Below are 9,941 nucleotides of genomic sequence, written 5' to 3' on the forward strand. Positions count from 1 at the left end.
TGGCGTTGCAAGGGTCTACAACAACATATATGCATGTGTTGGTAAACTGCGTGTGGAAGTGTTGATAGATAGCAACATATAGAGCTAGAGCTCAACAACGTTTCATATGCGTTGGTGGCGACCATGGAGAAATAAAACAGATCACAGCTTCATATCCATTGGTGGCGACTATGGACATAACAGATCAGTAACCCAATTCTGGACCTTGCAATGTCAACAGAGTTGGAGGCACAAAATAATGAACAAAAAGTTCTCATATATTAAATTGACTATAGTGTATTATAAAGAACATGATCCAAAGATTACAAGAGGTGAAACTATTTATCAATGTTTGAAATATTGACCCTAAAAATGTCATTCTAAATTTTTTTGATCCTGAAATGACATTCTTATTATCTTGTAGTAGCCTCATTCTTAACCTTGCAATCAACATCTGAGCCATGCAACGTCAATTTATCTTCTTGATCAACAACAACAACAAAAACAACAATAATATGGGATGAGCAACTTACATTAGAGAAATCGGGTTATCATAGAAATGAAATTTAAAAGAGCACCCTACAAATGGGATTGATCAAGACATAGACTTATATATAGATAAAGGGATAATTAATGATCTGAATACAAAAGGAAAATCCAACATTAATTTATAAATAACATCTCAGATTATGCTATTTATATCCATGTACTAATTATTTTTGCATCTTGCATCAACTCAAAACTATATGAACTATTAATATATATTATTAGTGTTCCAATCTATTTTCTCTAAAAAAAATACCAAAATTCAGATGTGGAAACGGCATATACTTGCAATGTCAGTATCATCACTCTGTAAAATAATAATAGTAATAATAATAATAATAATAATAATAATAATAATAGTAATAATAGTAATAATAGTAATAATAATAATAATAATAATAATAATAATAATAATAATAATAATAATAATAATACACGCTAGCAAAAGGGCCATCACTATGCTATAGAGTACAAACATATAGACTTCAAGTTTTAACCCATTCTTTGTAAACTGAGGGCATTTTATTTATTTTAATTGCCTTGCACATGTTCTGATATCCATGGCTCGTTAGAAGCTGCATATTAATACACAGAGCAACTTTCACCAATCAGATGTGGTTGTTCATTATGAACAACCATCATCTTGCATATACTACCAAAAATTATATTATATTAAATTGAGATGAATTTAGCAAATAACTAAATGACAAGTAGCTAACTAATAATATTGAATATACTGAATTGATTATTTCCATTTTTGAGAGTACTCTGCACTAGCTAGCTTTGCATTAGATTGCTCCCGTACTACTCTTGCTTGTGATGATTTATTAGCCATGCATGTTACGGTGTATTAGGAGAAATCTCAGTGCGACAACTTGAAAATCTTTAAATATTCTACGTCACACAAGATATCGTAATTACTGAGATTCACCAAGTCATATATTAGAATTTCCTGATCCATGAATAAAATTCTCAGAACCTGTAGAAGCAACAACAGGAGAAAAAAACCATCACTAGATTTGAGACAGCTGGAGTTATCAACTCATGCATAATGAACTAAGAAACAGAGGGGGGCACGAGAACTACAAACAATCTAATCCACTTCTGCTCATCATGACGCATTGACGCCAACCCGGAGGTCATGACTTGACCTTGAAGGGATGCGGGATCTAAGTAGTATAGACAAGTGCACCATAATTATATACAAGAGAGGACATACAAAAATAAAAATTTAGCGGCTGGGAAAGAAGAGCCTACCAACTGAGCCACGCCATAGGAAGTCTGGTTTCTACATCGGTTTTGTCTTAAACTTAACTGGTTGTTTCATGGCTTATAGAGTAGCGTTATGTATAATGTCAAACACCTTTCATGTTCCAAGTTCAGCAGGTGACATGATGGCCCACATTCTGAACTATATTGGAACCCGAAACAGGTCACAATGTTAAATGTAAGTGAAATAGAACAATCATGTAGTAAGAAGTCAGAATTAGGTACCCCTACTCTAGCTAGGAGACCGATGGATGGAGGACCAATGGTTTTCTGGTTGATCACCACAAAAGTATTGTAACTTCCTGAGAGAAATTGCATGTCATAGAAACGCGTGAGGGACACACTAAGCAAAATACCTTAATTTTCAATTCAATGATCTTGTCGACATGTTCATCAACTTGACGTCTCTCAGAAGAAATCATCTTTTCTCCTTGTTCAGTGTTGCATGTTATATTTGGTTATTTACGAAAATATCCTTTTAGTGGAGAAGGGTGGATTGTTAGTGTAGATGATTTAGAAGATATAATTGGTGGCTTGTTCAGTGTTGCATTTATTTCAATGAGAAACTTATTTGTCAATTAAACTCTCCCCTTCAGTGATTTGTGTGAAACAGCAAATCTAAGGGCCTATTTGGCAACTAAGTTTTTTCTTAGTATTTGGAGACTACTGTGGTTTCTAAAAATACTATAGTTTTAAATACTTTAGGGTGTTTCTGTAGCAGAGCTACAAACAAATAGCTGGGCAGGACAGGCTGAAGGAAAGCTATTATGCACTCATCCTAACAACAATTTTTCACTAGATACAATTTCTTTTAACGCACTGTGGATATAAATTGGAAATTTGACGCAGTTAGATTGTTCTCATGTTAACAATGCTTCACTCAAATACAGTTTACACTCAGATTGATGTCATGCTAACCAGTGCTAACAACAATTCTTCACTGGATACAAATTAAGCTGTAGAAATTAGTAATTAGATGAATAGATGATGCTATAAATGAAATTTGGGGATATGAAAGAATCAAAGGAAATTACCTGCATTGTCTTGCAAGCTGTTTTCGCCTCATGTAGCAGTACTTATATCACTACACCAAATCTATCCTGCAAAAAAAAGCAAGACTCACATCAATTGCAAATAATGTCCATATGAGAAAGGGCAATTTTATCAAGACATATGAGCACTCGATACAAATCAGCAGCGCAACTTGCAAATCAAACACTGGCAGGGACTCGGGATTTTGGAGAGGTCGAGAGGAGTTGTTCGTTTCCTTTGGGGCTGAGTCGCTGGCTGGCCGCTGCGAGGTGCATCGGTCGGTGCCTCGGGTTGCGACTAGTCGGCTGCTGTGTGCCGGTCAGCGCCGTCGGCAAGGAACCAGAAACAAACAAGGATGAGCGAGTACAGGGGGCGTACTGCTGAACTGATGCAGTTGAGGACGGGGGCGTCGGTGCTTGCGCCGTCCCTGGCTATGCGGAGGAATGGTGGCGGCCGCACCTTACCCAACGCGAGGAGGATAGCCACGACGCCGTGCGCATCCCGGACGCGAGGAGGATGGCGGAGATGCAGTATGCATCCCCGACGCGCGGAGAAAGTGGCAACGGAGGCGGGCTCGACGAAGGAACAGGGGGAGGCGGGGCAAGGGGACGGCAACGGTGGGAATCCTAGCTGCTGAGGGTAGGGGGACGGCGGAAGTGAGAGATGGGGCATGGTGGCCGATGTAGGGTGTCTCTCATTTAGGATAATCTACTTTTTTTGAGATAAAGCCAAAACGAAGGGATATAATAATAATAGACTTATGCGCGAGCGACGAGACAAAAGAGGTGGAGGTGGGTACGGGGAGGTTAGCGCTAAGTGGGGAACGTGGGAGGTTCAACGAAACAACACATCATGCTATCTTCGTTGCTAGACATGCGTTGCTATATGGGTTTTTTTGTTGTAGTGGCGACGTCGATCAGCTTCCAGAGCTTTATCCAAAGCGCTGGCGCAAGCTTCGCGCGAGGTCGCAACAGACGCCTCGGCCTTTGCATTATCAAGCTCGCGTTGGTGGCGCCCAAGGTTGATGGCCACCTTTAGCTTATGCCACTCCTCCACTAGCCGAAGACCCTCGGCCTTGAGGCACGCGTCTACATCCGCGAGCTCCCCGCCAAGCCGGTTCATCGTGCCCATCGCCTACAGGAAGAGCTCGTGGCGGACAACGCTCCTTTCATGCGCAGCTTTGAGCGTGCAGCCGGCTCCGTCCTCCATAGCAGGGGCCGTCGACGGGACCTGAAGCGGTTCGCCCCTTTCCTGCAGGGGGCTGGGGGCTGGCGCCCCTCCGGACACCGACTGGGCTTCAGCAGGATCCCGGTTGGGATGAGGCTCACTGCTCGAAGAAGGGACCAAGATCGAAGCCATCCAGTCGTCGTCCATGACCAGAGGAGGAGACCTTGGCACGCTCGACACACCCCCGACGAGGCCACGAAGAAGAGACGGCAGGAGCGCGGGCTCAAGGTGCCAAGCCGACGCACCTGCCTCTCCGGCCGACCCTGTGAAGGGGGCAGCGTGCCGGCTTGGGACGCTCAAGGCCAGCGGAACACTCGAGGCAGGAGGAGGTTGCATCACCAGGGGCTTCATGGCCTTGGCAGATGGGATCCTAGAGAACCACCGTCAGGAAGGGAAGCGACACTCGCGAAATTACAGAGATAAGGTACTTACTCATCTACGGCGATGTACTTCCTATGTTTCAGCGGCCGGACGGTGCCGCTGCTTTAGCTCAGAGACCCCTTCCTCTTACGGAGCGTCGCGAAGTCCACGCGGAACCGGCCCAAGCGTTGCACGTGGCGACCAGCGCGGAGCGCGACTGGCGAAGCACCTGAGGAGGCGACCTCAGGAATGCCATGCTGAGGAGAGCTATCGGACTCCGCCTCACGATGACCTGCTAAGGCCTCAGGAGCTTCGGCCTCAGGAACGGCAGACTGCGTCGCCCCCTCAGTTGCTGCCCCAGGCAGCATTGACACCTCGACACCAGCGCCTCCGGCTTCCAGCGGTGCTTGCCTCCCTGCGCCCACTCCTGGGGCAAGCTCGGTGCCGGTGACATGGAGAGGAACCACGACGACAGGGTTCTCGCGGGGCCCCACAAAGCCAACTGGCCGCAACCCCCATTCATCGAAGGGGGGCATCTGCCCCGCGAACTCCACCATGTTCGAGCAGCTGTACATGCAACAACCCTCTTGCGGTAAATCACCCGGCAAGGGGTCACCGGCCAAGACCTCGAGCATCGTCCTTCGTGCCTCGGCCCGAAGCCCCGACGCCTGAAGCCTCATGCGATCCTAGTCGCCGGTCAGGGCCGACATCCGCTGGGAATGGCGCTGGAGTGGGGAGATGCGGTGTCGGAGGAACTCCTTCATCACCTTGGGCGCTGTCACATCGAGATCCTTTAGCCTCCTCAGCCGGAGCGGACGAAGGCGAGACAGTAGCCCGCGAGCTCCTCGTGACCCCAGCCAGAGCTGGGGACGGCGGGCGATGATGGAGGCGAGAGCAGGGGCTGAGTACCCCGACATCAACATACACCCACCGCATCCGAAACTCACTTGTGGATGGCGGGAGATCAAAATCAATCCCCGAGCCGGCCTTCGCCACCACGGCTTGGAAGCTCAGGCACCCTGAGCACTGCCGGGGGTTGGTCAGGTGCAGCGAGAAGAAATGGCGCAAGAGGGCCCCGGAAGGGGCAATGCCCACCAAGGCCTCGCAGACAAAGGCGGAGATGGCGAGAAGGGAAACAGATTGGGGATCAAGGTGCAACATATGGATTTGGTAATGAGAAAACACGGCATTGAAGAAGGCGGAGAATGGAGGAACCAGGCCAACCCACAGAGCATCGACGAAGAACGGGACCTCAGTGGTCGTCCTATCGATGGAGGCTCGGGACGCAGGCCAGGCCACCGTCTCTCCCCATTCATTGAAGCTGGTAGCAAGCGCAAGGTGGACCTTATCCATGGCCTCCTGATTGAGCACTCGCGATCGGCCGACTTCGGGCTCGACGGCCGGAGCTGAGTTGGCTGAGGACAGGGGCTTCTTCCCTTTCTCTGTCCGGTTCGGTGCCATGGCAATAAGGGCAGAGCTCGAGTTGGGTTGGAAGAGGAAGCAGAGGTATGAGGAAGCGAAGAAGTCGGGGGGTGCGTTGCCAGCAATGGAGAGGTAACTGTGTAGGATGTCGTGGCTGCTTAGCCAGGCAGATTTCAAGGATGCGTGGGGAAGCGAGGCCGCCCACGTCCAATCCGTCGCCACGCGTCGACCAAGGCCGCAGGCTGTTGGGGCCCGCGGTGCTCTGCACTTGCCCTTTGGCTTCGCCTCGAAGCCAAAGCCCGAGCATGCCTTGGGCCCGGGGGCTACTATCGGCGTTCTGGGAACGGGGGTCCCCAGACTCACCTGCCTGCGGCCCATAGCATCGCTCCTCCCGCGGCCCCATACGGCCCATCTTCACTAGCAAACATTCAAGACCCTCGTGAGGGGCCAAGCCTCGCGAGGCGGATGACGCAAGACCTCCTCAGGGGCGGCCTCCCGGGCTGGCTCGCGAGGGGCGGAGAGATCAAGGCAAGGCGAACCTCGCGAGGTTCCAATGACGTAAGCCATGACGATCAAGACCAGGCGGGCTCCAGCGAGCACAGCGTCCTCGTTTCCTCTTTGGTGCTAAGGAGGCAAGCGCAGGTGAGGAGTTCCAAGGAATCAGGCAAAGGTTTCCATATCAGTGCAACAAGACCAAGACCAGCAGGACGGCAGGACGGAGGTCACCTTGGAGCCCAAGACGGCATCACCACTAGAGTCTTTGGCAGGCGAAGACTACTTTTGTCAGGATAGCTTGTACTAGTTGTCTCCCTTCAAATTGGCCATTGTGGGATCCCTTCCCGCTCAATATTTGGGAAGAGGACCAGGGCCTCTATAAATAGGACTAGCCACCACCATAGCTAGGGAGAGGATCTTGGGTGGAGGCATTTCATCTTGGATCGGAGCCATTCCATCCTTAACCTCACACAAATCCAACAAGCACAAGAACACCTCTCCTCAAGAGGCTGTTCTTCCATTGTAACTGTTCATCCTTAGCCTAAGAGGCAATCCACCACACCACACTAGAGTAGGGTATTACACCACAATGGTGGGCCGAACTAGTATAAATCTTGTGTCTCGTGTTCTTTGGGTCCGTCAAGCTAGGCCGTGAGATTGTTGAGTGTGCGAGCTAGAGAGGGGGGAAGATCTTCGTGCGCACCCCAGTGTTCGAACCTCAAGGGTTTTGCCGGAACCCGAAATCCTACACTACTATTGTCCCTTACTTGCTTATCCTAAACTGCTCAGTATAGGTTGGTTAGTGATCCATGAGTGACCCTCAGCTTGTCCCAGTTTCCTCGGCTTGATGACCGATGACTCTATCAACGTAATGGACGTCCAGAGCCTGACACATCACATCACACCCCCTAGTTGTACGACTCTGCAGAGCTACTATCAAGTGCCTAGGGTGATACCTCGTAACGCACTCCTAATGATAACTCTGTAATGTAGCTATTCGGTCGTGGTCATCGAGGGTGATTCCTCCTTCACCACTCCCGATATGACTCTGTGGTGCAACACCTCAAGTGTGAACCTCGAGGCTGATTCCTCCTAAGTTCACCTTGACGGTTACATCAAGTGGATTCCATCGAGCGTGATTCCTCGAATTCCTCCTTGATGTTATGGACAAACGGTTACCTGGGATTTACATGAGACCATTGTTGAAATCGGGTCAGCCTGGAGCGGTACCCGCAAGTTAATGTGAAAGTCGGGCTGGCCCAGAGAGCACCCGCGAGATAATTATGACGCACGGCCGGGCAGGTAGACCACCCTAGTGAGAGGGTTGGGCCTGGGTCTTGCCGTATTTCCTCGAGACGGGGAAACAGGGTCACATGATCGTGAGTCTCTGCTCGTCTCCGCGATCTCCTAACACACTAAGGATTTGGGTATTTGATCTGAGTTGGCCGCTGGCCTTTACGCACTAACCACCACGCGGGAACAATTATGGGCACTCGGTGTCGTAGTATCAGCCGAAGCTCTATCAGACGTCCAGTTTAGCATTGTGGCATGCCCTGGTCGGCGCCCCAAAGGAGGTGGCCTGGATCGCCCTGCACGTAACGACCCAGAGTGCGAAGGGCGATGGGCCCAAGACCCCTGAGCGATTAGGATGGAGAGTGATGTATACGACGCAACTTTATTCTTGTAGACACGTGTTGGGCCTCCAAGTGCAGAGTTTTGTAGGACATTAGCAATTTTCCCTCAAGTGGATGACCTAAGGTTTATCAATCCGTGGGAGACGTAGGATGAAGATGGTCTCTCTCAAACAACCCTGCAACAAAATAATAAAATGTCTCTTGTGTCCCCAACACACCAAATACAATGGAAATTTGTATAGGCGCACTAGTTCAGTGAAGAGATGGTGATACAAGTGTAATAATGATAGTAGATATTGATTTTTGTAATAGGAACAATAAAAAACAGCAAGGTAGCAAGTAACAAAAGTGGGCACGAACGGAATTGCAATGCTTGAAAATGAGGCCTAGGGTCCGAACTTTCGCTAGTGCAATCTCAACAATGCTAATATAATTGGATCATATAACCATCCCTCAATGTGCGATGAATAATCACTCCAAAGTTCCTATCTAGCGGAGAACATAATAAGAAATTTTTCGTAGGGTACGAAACCACCTCAAAGTTATTCTGTCTGATCAATCTATCCTAGAGTTCGTACTAAAATAACAACAAGCTATTCTTTCTGATCGATCTAACCAAGAGTTCATACTAAAATAACACCATATGATACACATCAACCAACTCTAATGTCACCTAGATACTCAAATGTCACCGCGACTATCCGTGAGTTGATTATATGATATGCATCAAACAATTTCAGATTCATAATACTCAATCCAACACAAAGAACTTCAAAGAGTGCACCAAGATTGCTACCAGAGAAACAAAGATGAGAATGCCCATCAACCCCTATGCATACATTACCCCAATGTCACCTCGGGAATCTGTGAGTTGAGTGCTAAAACACATATTAAGTGAATCAATATGATACCCCATTGTCACCACATGTATTCATAGCAAGACACACATGAAGTGATCTAAAATCCATATAAGTATTCAATCCGATACGAAGTCTCAAAGGGAAACTCAATTCACAACAAGATAGAGAGGGGAAAACACTATATGGTCCAACTATATTAACAAACTCCGCGATATGTGACATCTCAAGAACATGAGACAGAGAGAGATTAAAGACATAGCTACTGGTACAAACCCTTAGCCCCGAGGGTGGACTACTCCCACCTCATCATGTTGGCCGCCGGGATGATGAAGATGGCCACCGGTGATGATTTCCCCCTCCCGCAGGGTGCTGGAATGGGGTCTAGGATGGTTTTTCATGGCTATAGAGGCTTGCGGCGACGAAACTTCTGATCTATCGACTTCCCTAGGGTTTTTGGAATATTTGGGGATTTACAGGGCAAAGAGGCGGTGCAGGAGGCCACCGAGGTGGGCACAACCCAATTGGGCACGTCTGGTACTTCTTTGGCCCACCAGGTGTCTTCTGGTCCAGAAAAATCTACAAAAAGTTTCACTGCGTTTGGACTCCGTTTGGTATTGATTTTCTGTGATGTAATAAACGAGAAAAAACACTAACTCGCACTAGGCACTATGTTAATAGGTTAGTCCTCAAAAATGATATAAAGTTGCTCTAAAATGATTGTAAAACATTCAATAATGATAATATAACAACATGAATAGTTCATAGATTATAGATATGTTGGAGACGTATCATAGACCGTCGGGGACCTCTCTGTTGAGCCTAGGTAGGACTACGACGTGTTGCTCTTCTGAGGCCGGGCATGACCCAGGAAAGTGTGTCCGGCCAGAGTAATCAAGCGTGTTGGGTAATGTGGTGCACCCCTGCAGAGAAGTTTATCTATCCGAACAGTCGTGTCCATAGTAAAGGATGCTCGAAATGGTATCGTGATATATTACAAATAGAAATGGATACTTGAGATATGTGATGGATATGTTGGCTCTGAGATTGCTTTCTCACAGGGACACAAGGAATGATCTCTGGGCATTAATGCTACAACATGCTTGTTAATATAAATTGC

The 9,941-nt window shown here is 47.7% G+C and overlaps 1 long non-coding RNA gene across 1 annotated transcript; it reads right to left on the minus strand.

Annotated features, from left to right (window-relative positions):
* Positions 1–239: 239 nt before the first annotated feature.
* On the minus strand, positions 240–3,581 carry LOC125551216 (uncharacterized). The gene is made up of 2 exons (XR_007302267.2): positions 3,205–3,581; positions 240–2,894 (listed from the first exon to the last, which is right to left on the minus strand). It is a non-coding gene; the product is annotated as an uncharacterized LOC125551216 (long non-coding RNA).
* Between the last annotated feature and the right edge of the window lie 6,360 nt (positions 3,582–9,941).

Source organism: Triticum urartu, chromosome 4A, assembly GCF_056163025.1.
Source record: "Triticum urartu cultivar PI428250 chromosome 4A, HENAU_Tu73, whole genome shotgun sequence".
Classification (NCBI taxonomy): Eukaryota; Viridiplantae; Streptophyta; class Magnoliopsida; order Poales; family Poaceae; genus Triticum; species Triticum urartu.